The sequence below is a fragment of the Pinus tabuliformis genome, chromosome 4_1 (assembly GCF_031772625.1).
Source record: "Pinus tabuliformis cultivar Carrire ecotype Pingquan chromosome 4_1, CPIR1, whole genome shotgun sequence".
NCBI lineage: Eukaryota > Viridiplantae > Streptophyta > Pinopsida > Pinales > Pinaceae > Pinus > Pinus tabuliformis.
The window spans coordinates 255503097-255515144 of NC_142303.1; the positions used below are offsets into that span (position 1 = coordinate 255503097).

Sequence of the window (12048 nt, forward strand, 5' to 3'; positions counted from 1 at the left end):
GGAAAGCTTTCACCAAATCTCATCAATACATAATTTGCCTCAGGGAGTGTGGTGGAGTTCCACATAAACTGATAAAGTGCCTTGAATGTGGGTTTGGGGTATGAACAACCTTGTCTCAAAGATCTCTCCCACCATAACTCAGAAAATGATGAATAACCTCATAATGGGAACATAAAACCCTCATAATAGGGTTCCAATGCTCAGATGAAGTGCCTCATGGGAGATGACGAGTCTGCTTCAGGGGGGGCTGAGCTGATTCTACTACAGTAGATTTTGGTCCTCCGTCTAGGCTGCGACTCATGCGGCCTACGGATATCTGCGGGTGTTCTTAGGATGTTGAACTATACTTTAGGGAGACTGAAGTGTCTCAGTACCGCTCCCTAGAAATGCTAGGATACCCTCTGCACTTCTGCTACCCAAAATTTGTCTATCACAGAGGGGAAAGAACCCAAAAAATAGTCCTGAACAATCCAACAGATTTGAATTCTGGTACTTGGTTGGCCACCAACTTTAATGTCTCTAGATAGATAGATTCCCTACTTTTTCCATAACATAATAGAAAAAAAGATAAGAGTAGGTTTACTAACTAGGGTGGAATCTTTCATGGGGTCTACCAAGTGTACTTAACCAAAGTTCTACCAAGTGGTTCCATAAGAATAGTGAAAAGGAATAGGGAGAGAGGGAAACCTTGCCAAGGTCCTCTAGAGGCCTTGAAGAAATCAGAGGGACCCTCATTGATGAGAAGAACAAAGGAGGCAAAAGAAAAGATATGTTACTTCTATTTGACCTATTGGGCTGAGAAACTAGTTTAGGTAGAATTTCATGAAGAATGTTCCATCTAATCTTATTGTTGGCTTTAGCTAGATCAAGCTTGAGAACATAGCATCCTCCTCGCATTTAGAGAGTGGGTGAATGCTTGGACTATCATAGGGAAATTGAAGATTTGGTGTCCTAACAAATCTCCTTCTTCATTTGAAATCATACTGGTAATTGAGTCTTAAATCTCAAAGAGATAATCCTGGTTATAATCTTAAATGCAGAATTGCATAAGGATATTGGCCTAAAGCTATTAAAACTCAAATATCATTCCTATGGGATGTTTTTTATTAGAAAATTTGTGTTTAAAGCTTTGAGAATAACCCTTGATTTCTTTGATTCTTCAACCACTTCTAGGGAGTCTATTTTAATGAAATCTCATGCCATCTGGAAAGAGTCAGTAGGGAACCCATCGATACCATGCTCTTGAATGCGATTAAGAAAGTTCTCAATGGCCTTCTTGGAGACCATGCTTGGGAAAATTTGAGAATTACGTCATTTCTGCTTCAAAACTCTTTCCATGCTCTGAAAGGAGTTTTTTGAAGTAATTTATTGCTTCCATATAGAGATTATTGTGCCTTTCCATTTCATTATGTCTACAATGCTTGCTGTATTTTTAGAGATGTGTTTAATTGATCTTCGACCAACACAGGATTATGAAAGAATATAAAGTTAGGGTCCACTACTTGAAGCCAATGAACTCTATATTTATGACACAAGAAAATTTCCTCTTTTTTTAAAGCTCTCCTCCAACTTGGCTATTGGATGAACTTCCTTATTTTTAAAATCTAGAGATAGATCACTATTTCAAGAGATGATTGAAGGGTTTGCATTCCTAAATCCAAGGATTCCTTCTCTTTCAAAAATCTATTGATAAGATCACTATTTCAAGAGATGATTGAAGGGTTTGAATTGTAGCTTCAACAATTTCTTCTCTTTTAAGAGTATTATGAGAGATCTCCTTGTTCCAAACTATTAGTTTTGATTTTTGAGATGTTGAAGTCTATTTTGCATGATAAACATTTTGGATCCCACCACTTGATAATATTGCCACAACTTCTAAATTTTAATAAGGAAATCAGAGTGAGAGGGCCACATAAGCACTAATTTCAAGGGGTCATTTTGTGGTTTGTCATCATTTTCTATGATTAGAGAGATCACCCAAAGATCTAAAAGGGCTTGACCTGCTAATGATTTGAGAGGGTTCATCTATGGATGAGAGAATCTAATTCAAAATCACCCTCTATCTAGTCTTTGTTAAGAAGAAATATGTGTAATATTTTCATAACAAAACCTTTCCCATTTATCTTTTTATTCCAAGTGAAATATCCATTTCTATGGGTAATGTCAATGTGGAAATCCTTTTGGATAAAATCATACAAAATTGAAGTTGGATTTCCATACAGGCTGCAGCCAACCTTTCTTCTCATGCACCCCTAGAATTATGTTCAACTCCCCACCAACAATCCATTGTAAGTTATTCAAGACTTTCTCTCTCTAGATAACAAATTCTAGCAATTAGGCTTGAGGATTGTTAAAACAAGACCATAAACTAATAAACATTAGTGAGGTAGAAATGTTTGTCCCATATTTTGGAGGGAACCTTAAGGTTATATGGAATATGGCTTTATTAACATCCAAAACATCCAATATTTCCAAGGTCATCCATGTAGCTATCCCTCCACTTCTGCCCTCTGGCCCTTATAGAGATTTCTTCAACATTCTTTTATATTCTCCTTTTGGTGTCTTCCATCCTGCTTTCATCAAGCTTGGATTCTTGAATGAATATGATGTCTATTTTTTCTAGGATGATCTTTCTATTAAGTGACCTTTGTTTAACCTTTGGACCCATGCCTCTTACATTTCATGATAGCATTTTCATGAGGATGCAGAGGACTAGCCATTGGCTTTTCATTTATTATATATGACATAGTCATAGATGATCATTGATCAATAAAAGTTTTGTTTCATGAAACCAACTTTTGGAATCATCTTCAGTGGTCTCTATAAATGGAAGTGTAGGAAGATGCACAAGGAGAAATAATGTAGCACTATATTTTATGACTTTTCCATAGGTACATCTGCAGAATGCACACCTACAATTCTACTATTCACCTATTAGACCAGTGCAAATTATAAGCAAACTTGGAAGGGTTGGACATGACTGTTCTAGCCATACTCTTATTGGTCTGCAATACATATATTCATAACACATACCTACAATACTATTGTTCACATATTCGGCTAGTGCATATTGTAGGCAAATTATTAAATATTGGACTTCGTTATCTCAAGTTCACACACCAGCACTAAATATACAATGTATTGTGTGCATCCTTAGATATGTTTGAGATTGCAAGCTATCTATTTAAATAAATGCATGTATAAAACTTCTATATTAGAAAAATAACCATCAATATTTCTTTTCTAGCATTTTGGGTTGAATTCACAATAGCATGCTAAAAAGTGTCATTTCAATGTCTGGAAATTAGGATATATAAATGTGAGATATATACGCTACATCTTTAGGTTATCTCCTTTTCAAATTTGATCTTTTTTAGGCTACATGTTAATTGTTTGAACTTTGAACTTTGAAGAAATTCTTGAATGGACTTCGTAAGGAAATGGTACCATAAATTGTGTTATTTCAAAGATTTGACTTCCATATTTTCACAAAATACAATGTCCTCAATAAATACTTATATGTATAGATACTTATGTTTAGGATTATATATGTGTTGGAGCAGTTCCTTTATGTTTTCCTATAATCCTGATGCTGATAAGCTTTAGCTGACTTCTTTCATCAATTGTGCATAGAATATGCAAAAGATTTCATTGCCAAAATGTGGCAAAAATTTCATTTCTCCTGATTTATTTTTTTATTGTTCATGACAAGATAATCATGTTGTAGGAATGAGGTATCTTACAGTCTGTTTCAATTTGTGGATATTTTTTTCCTCCCATTTTTACAATGATGTAGATTTCATTTTCATGTTCATGGTTTTTGCATGTATCTTATCTAGCTCCAAATGCTGGTAATGGAGCAGATCATGAGAAGTAGTCGTGGACACAGACTATCAGAGGTTAATGTCACAATACCACTTCCACCTGGGATCAATTTTTTTTTAATGTAAGTGACATAAAGAAGAGTTATTTAATGACAGGGTTGAAAGGGCAACCTCATGTCTTAGTTCCAAGTCATTTATTTGCGTTTCTTAGTTGTAAGTCATCTATTTTTGAGCTTTACTAGATCAAGTATTTCACCAATCCAATATTCATGGCTTGTATTTCTCACCTGATGATAGTTACTTTACATGGTTGATATAACATTCAATTCTAGGCCACTTTTATTTTAAGTCAGAGATTTTATTGATTAAAAGGATGTTCATATTTTGATTGGTTTACTTGGAGCTTTATTTAAAAAGGTTTTGTAAATTCCACGTGGATGTTATTTTTTCATGGTGATCTCTTTGCACCAGTAAGGTCAGATGATTCCTAGAACATAGGCATACAACAAGCACATATTTGGCCTTTGTTGTGTATCTGTTATTATTTATATCATTGATGGATGGTTATTGATGATGTAAAAAGAAGGATGGGAAGGTCTTGCCAATTCTCTTGAGAAAACAAAATAAAATGGAGTTGTAGAATTGTGTTTTAAAGGGTGAGCTAGAAATTAGTACTTGAAAGGTAGAACTTGAGAATGGCAAGCTATCTGATCTGGATCTAGAGACACAATAGATTGTGGAAAAGAATGATGGTATTGATGAGCCTTCTCAGCAAATAAGCTTTCACTGTTAGACCATTGCCAAAATTTTAGTTATCTGCAATGAAAATAGTGACTCTAGCTTTATTTGTATGAATAGCGACTTTGGCCATTATCCTATTCATTTCCTATGAATAATTTTTATTTTCAAACTGCAACTAGTTTGTTGTTAAATTAATTAAAGCTTTGATGATAAACTTATAGTTTTCAAATCTCTTTTCTAAATCTATTTTCTTAAGCAAATTTGTCTTTTTTACTTTAGGTACTGTAGATTGCTACTGTGTGACATATGCTACGATATAATTGCCTGGATAAATAGACATAAGTGTTGCACACCATAGTCTTTTTTAAATCTAAAGAAACAGTATTTCCAAATACAAAGTTTATTAATTAAGAACATCTTTTAGACTTCTTTGCTAAGTTATGATTATATTTCGGTAGGGGATTTTGTGTACGCTGATATTGTGTTGTCTCTTTGGTTTCTGTCTTGTAACAATGGTTAACAAGGAATGTGTTCTTGAGTAGCAGACACATCTTATTCTACTATCTACAGGAAACTCCATGGTTTTCAGGCATGGCAACAAAAATGCAGATGTCAGTGGGATATGCAAAGTCCTTGTTGGATGAATTTAATACTAGTGATGATTTTGATTCCTTGTCAGATAAAGAATGTTACAAGTCAAATTCAAATAAATATAAGCAGCTCAAGAATGAAGGTGAAGCTATTGCTTTCTGTCTAAGTCAATTTCTTTTATTTGTTCGTCGCTGTCATGTTTTGAGTGCGGACTTGTGAAATTCCAAATTGCATGTTGGTTTATGTAAGGGTTTTATGTAAAGGGGATATATATATATATATATATATATATATATATATATATATATATATATATATATTTATATATTTTATCATATGTCGTTCACAGTTTCAAGAAATCTGTGTTACATTTGCACATAAGTTTAGATATCATTCAGATATCTAAACACCAAACAACAACAACATTGATATTTTTCTTTCAATCAACCTATAACATATTACATCTCTCTTCAGCAATGTTCTTCTTCCATATGCTATCCACTTATGACATTTGCTTTGCAATATTTGGTGCATTTGCTAGTTATAGGTCATTTATAGATTATAAATGTTTTCAGAGTTTCACTTCTAATTGACTATTGAACTGAACATATTGATTCTCTTATACATAATTATTTTTCCCTCCACCCACTTTTCCTAACTTCCATAACCATTAGGTAGGGACCTGCAACTTCGATGTTGCTTTGCTTGTTTAGTAAAATATTACCGAGACTTTAATTTATTGAAAGTTGTGGAATTTACAATTTATGAAGTTTCAAGGTTTAATTTTTAAAAGTCTAATTCTTTAAATGGTGCTATCTCAATGGAAGAGCACCTACTTTACAAGAAGGAGGTTGGTGGTTTGATTCTATCATGCCTTGACATCCATGTGGAATGGCGACGATCAATTTATGGTGACGAAAGCTCTTTTGACCATCACCAATGAGCTTTGGTGACTTTTTTCGACCCTCACCAAAATATAAAATGGTGATGGTCAACGAACGCCACCATATATACACATCAATAGTGACGACCCTCAAATGTTTGTAACCATAAATCCTTGTTGTTGATATGAAATGGTGACAATCATTGTCCGTCATTATAGTCATTATTCGTGATGGACCTTGAATGTCACCAAAACACCTATACTTTTGGCGACGGTCAACGAACGTCACCATATATATGCACCAATATTGATGGCCATGAAAGATCACAATAAATTATTGTTATTCTTATGAAATTGTGACAGTCACTATCCGTCATTATAATCAATATTCATGACGGACCTTGAATGTCACCATAACATCCATACTTTTGGTGACGCCACCTTTGCTGACGTTCGGTTTTTGGTGACAAAGACTGTGGTCCATCACCATTGCTCATATGACATGGTGACGATTGCTTTCCATCATTATAAATCATTATTGGTGATGGACTTTGAATGTCACTACAACACCTATACTTTTGGCGACACCACCTTTGGTGACAGAGGCTATAGTCCGTCACCATTGTTCATATGAAATGGTGACGGTCACTATCCATCATTATAAATCATTATTGGTGATGGACTTTGAATGTCACTACAACACCTATACTTTTGGCGATGCCACTTTTGGTGACGTTCAGTTTTTGGTGATGAAGGCTCTTTTGACCGTCAGCAATGAGCTTATGGTGAAATTTTTCGCCCTTCAGCAATGTCCTTTTTTCTTGTAGTGGAACCTTATCCTCATCTTGGTAAGAAACACTTTCAAGCTCATAATACTCTTCTTTAGCATAGTCCTTGAGGTCTTCATAAAGATATCATCCTGATGATCCATAGGGGAATCAAAGTCAACTTTTTCATCTTCAACGTCATCGGCATACACAATGATATCTTCCTCTTGAAGGGCTAGATTCAATTCTTTTCATGCTTCTTCATTGGTTTGAAAACTTATTCCTTTATGCAAAAATAAATATAAAACCACTATAGAGAAAGAGGAGATGCTTCTAGGCTCACAAGATCTAAGCCAATCGGTATCCAGAGAAATAGATAAGATAAATACTTTCATCTTGTAATGAATATGCGTTATGTTATGTCTTAAAGTATAGCTTATGAAACTTACTATATGATTAGCCACTGAAAGTGGATCCCCCATGAGTATTGACATATCTCTTATGTGTTCGAAGTTTGGATGTTGTGGGATCCATGGTATATCTAAGGTGGGAAACTAAGTGATCAACATGTAGTTGGTTTCTATATATTAGTGACTTGGGCATCCTTAGGGTGAATAAAAATTTCCTTAACGAATGCTTGCTTCACCCTTCAAGCATTGAACTTTGAAGTTCAATCATGAAAAATGGATTTTCTCTTCTAATGGAGGTGGAAATACTCATATATGTTGTCATTAGCGAAGAAGGTAAATATTTCATAAAGGTAGACTCGCTTTGTTCCTAACAATGACACCAAAAATGTCACCCACACAATCTAGAAAGCCATAAGAAGGGAAACCCTTTGGGACAAAGAGCTATACCAAGTGATAATAATGTGACAATGACCAACTATCACCACAATGAATGTCCCCTACTCTTTACAGACTCTCACTAATGGGAGGAGTCCTAATAAGAAAGGAAATCACTTAGGATACATAGATCAATGATTAGGTGTGAATTGATTCCATAAGGCCCATTCTATGAGGGACACAACAATGGCTCAATGCTTCAAGAAAGCTAACACACTCTCCAAGAAAATCCTTAAGATGAAGATATCAATACTTATGGTTTTAGATATGATGATGATAATAGGTATTCATAAGATCAAGACTCTATATGATGAGATAGGACTCTCAAGGGATCTCTTTTTGATGCTTTAACACTTCTAGGGGCTTTGCATTCCCTATGGGGGTCCTAAGAAAGACTTGCACTAGACCTAGGGTTTTATGAATAATTGTGGGAAGAAATGCTTCCAAAGTACTCACAAGGTCGAGGTAAGGAAGAGAAAGGGTCTATTATGATTTGTTCCAATGAATACTAATCTCATACAACCCTCAAAGAAATGCCCAAACTAAGAAGATACAGGCTAGGGTTTCCCTTCTAGGGAAAACTTAGGGCTAAAGATTTTGTACATGAGGTACGATGAGAATTCCACCAAACTTTGAGATCCTCTAGACAAGACCTTAAGGAAAATTCTTTATTTCACATAATCCAAAAACTCACTCTCTAAAATATTTCTCTTGATGCCCTAGTATAGTCATCCAAAAGAGAGGGAACTAAGATTTAAGGAGAAAATATGAAGAAATAGGAGTTTGATCACCAATCTCCCTGGACTAGTGCCTATTCCTTTGCACTATGGAGTCTTGAGATGCTCAAGATAAGATAAAACATCTTCCAAGGAGGCTCAAAATTGATTCCCTAGGCACCAACTTCAAACATTTACCCTCTTCAATATATAATGGAGTTTTGTGAGGAATCAAAGACATTCATTCACTATGAACATTCATTAGATGCCTTGCATTGGATAACATATGCAATACTATACTATAAAATATTTCCAAACTTAATTTCAATAATTAAGGCACAAATTCTCATATTCTAAAGCAACAATTCCATACACTACACAATTTTCAGAGAAAAAATTCATTAACATTTAGCACTTACAAAGAGATCCCAAACCATTCCCTACCTAGAGACTTTCCTTCCTTCTTTGTTCCATATGACTCCTCATTCTATTTATATGCTTGCTTAAGCTAATGCCTATCCCTTCTAAAGGGCCTCATGAAATGAGGCCGATTTCATTCTTTATGACAATTAGCCCACACAAACATATCAAAAGTAATATCTCCACAATGACAAGAGATCTCTTGGTGATTGAAGCAGCCCCTTGCTCCTCTAAGGATGCTCTATCATCTCCAAGTGCCAATTCATCAAATATATCCTTGGTTTTGGGCCCACTCCTTTGGGTGAAAAACCCCCAACTTGGGTGCTTAGCCCTCAAATCCCTTTTGTGGTGCCAATTCCTCCAAAAGCCCGTACCCTAGAGTTTGTAGTACCTCTTAAACTATTAATCTCAACAACAATGAATAGATTGATAAGGATATTGAAGGTGCACATGGCATGAAATGATTCTCTAACACATGATGGAGTCCCATGTCTCTCAATGCATCCCATGGGAGTGTCAATATGATGCTTTGGTGGGCTTTGGCTCCAATTACGTTTCCCATCCCATGATGAAACCACCTACCAACTACATATAAGATCCAATTCACTTCCTCACAATTAGGTACAATAATTCATTAGTGTATCTAATTGAACCAATATTGTTAATCATGGGCACATTTATACTTTATAATGGGTTTCCCTTCCAAATTTGGGGCTTTAAGCTCGTAATAGTGTTACCTCCCTAGGAAGGAGTGGTTAATAAAAAACCCTATTAGGTGTTCCCAACCCTTAAGGGGAAAGGCGGGTCCAAGGTACATCCTTCAATTGATATGGGTCGTGTGAATAATGATGAGATGGAAAGAGACATCAGGGTCTCAAAGCCAAATCCCATGGGTTGAAGGATGATAATGATGAGGGATGTCCACATATTTGGGTGTATAGATGTAGGAGGTAGAAATCATGGATACATGAGATAACAAAAACTTTTTTTTCCACCCTTCTTCATTAGCCTTTTTATTTTTCTTTGTATTACTACTCAGAGCTCTATGGAAATGAGAGCATGTTGTGTATGATGTAAGCAGTGATGAACCCCCTTAATGTGGGGTAGTTCATTTCCCACTAGGGGTTGAAATGTTCATGGGTTCCTTAATGATGTCGTGGAACTCATGGGCCCTAGGAACCAGGTTGATGGCCACAATGATAAGAGGTAGATCTCATGTTTGGATTTTTTCCATTTCCCGACCATCTTTGACATTTTATAATATTGTTTTCTTTTGTTTCTTTGTCGATGATATGCTTTTAATGTTATTTTAGCTGCATCAACCTCCACAATAAAATCTTCAGGCCCGAACCAAACATGTGGAAGAGGGGAGGGGTGCACTAGTGCCTTGTGGACCCAGAGATAAAAAAAATGATGAAATAAAGCATGTAATGTGTGGAGGGGAGTGAATAATATGGAGCGGAAAAACAAGATTGTGCTACCAAAATCGAAATGTCCCAAGTAGTGTCATTCCTAAAGCCATGGGCCAATAGGGGAGATCCCACAGGAATAGGATTGAGGATAACCCCCCATTTAAGGCGAGAGAACAAAACCACAACTAGAACCCTTCTTTCTTCCAATTAACCCAATAATCCATGCCCAATATCCCCAAAGAAAAACAAGAATAAGTACTTGATTGCACAATGAAAAACATACATTTAGGTTTGAATTTCCCACCTTAAAACATATGCTTTCATCAGATGGGAAAGGGGACATATGAATAATGCAGGGAGCGTAGATCAAATGACACAACGTATTAGCTACACTGGTGGCTATCAGAGGTTGTTGGCTACTGGCTAAAGAGATATGTAGGAGAAAATTATCCTATGGGGTCACCCACCTTTGGTAGGTAATGGAGCCATTCAATTTTGTTTTAGGTAAAATTGACGCATGGGAAAGAGTCAAAGTTGGTCTAGTCATTAGTGTGATTTTTGGGTCAATTGTTTTTTGGTGTAAATATAAAAGGTGTATCTTTAATTGGTATAAAGATGGTTTAAAAGTTTACAAGATTTGGAACTCGAAAACAAGGAAGGTTTGTATAGTCGACATGTGGTATTTAGAGAAGTGCAGGATGTTATCAAGCAGGAAGTCCTATCAAAGGGAAAGGAACTAGATAAGATAGAGTTTGAACTGAAGGAGGAAGAATCAGACTCTACAAGAGAACAAGATTTAGAAGAGGAAGAACCACACACTCCAGTTTTGAGGAGATTGATTTGAGAAATAAGGTGGCTAGATAGATATAGTCCATATGATTTCAGTTCAATTTTTTTATTATTATCTATTATTGATGATGATCCTGCAATTGTCAGGGAGGAAATGGATTGAGAGGATGGAAAACTTTGGAAGAAGGCAATGATTGGAGAAATGGCAACCATGGATAAAAATGAGGTTTGGAATCTGATGGAGTTGTCAGCTAGAAGGAAACCCATTAGAAACAAATGGGTGTTTAAGAAGAAGATAAATGTAGAAGGAAAAGTATAGAAATACAAAGCTCGATTAGTAGCAAAAGGTTATTGCTAGGTACTAGGAAATGATTTTGGTGATATTTTTTCTCTTGTTTCCAAGTTAACTTCTATTAGATTACTTTTATCTATTGTTGTTGCTTTTGATTTTGAGGTGAATAGATGGATGTGAATAGAACATTCCTACATAGGGATATAGAAGAAAATATCTACATGAAGTAGTCAGAACCCTTTGCATTGAAGGCTAAGAAAGATATTGTGTGCAGGTTAAACAAGTCTCTATATGAGCTAAAGCAATCACCAAGGATGTGGTATCAAGAATTTGAAACATATATGCAGGGACTCAGCTTCAGAAGGAGAAAAGAAGATCATTATGTGTATTTTAAATTAATTGGTGATCATGTTATTTCTTTAGTCTTGTATGTGGATGATATGTTGCTAATTGGAAATGACAAATAAATTATCCAGGATGTGAAGACCCAATTGTCCTCTAAATTCAACATGAAGGATCTTGGTGCTACAAACATCATTTTGGGCATCAAAATTAAACAAGATCGAGAAAAGAGGAAGCTCTGATTAAACCAGAGTAAGTATGTCAAGGAAATATTGTTGAGGTTTAATATGAAAGATTACAAACCAGTGAAGGTTCCTACTTCATGTAGGTGTAAAGTTACCTGCATAACAGTGTCCCAAGACATGAAAAGAGGAAAAGGACATGTCCTGTGTGTCATATGTGAGTGCAATGGTTAGTTTGATGTAT

At 35.6% G+C, this 12048-nt stretch overlaps 1 long non-coding RNA gene across 3 annotated transcripts in view; it reads left to right on the forward strand.

Moving 5' to 3' along the window:
• The window catches only part of LOC149175243 (uncharacterized), a 124580-nt gene that overhangs the window by 11006 nt on the left and 101526 nt on the right, over positions 1-12048 (forward strand). For all 3 annotated transcript variants that reach the window (XR_016258537.1, XR_016258536.1, XR_016258538.1), the window contains exon 2: positions 3840-3946. This is a non-coding gene — a long non-coding RNA (uncharacterized LOC149175243). The remainder of the gene's footprint in view (positions 1-3839; positions 3947-12048) is intronic.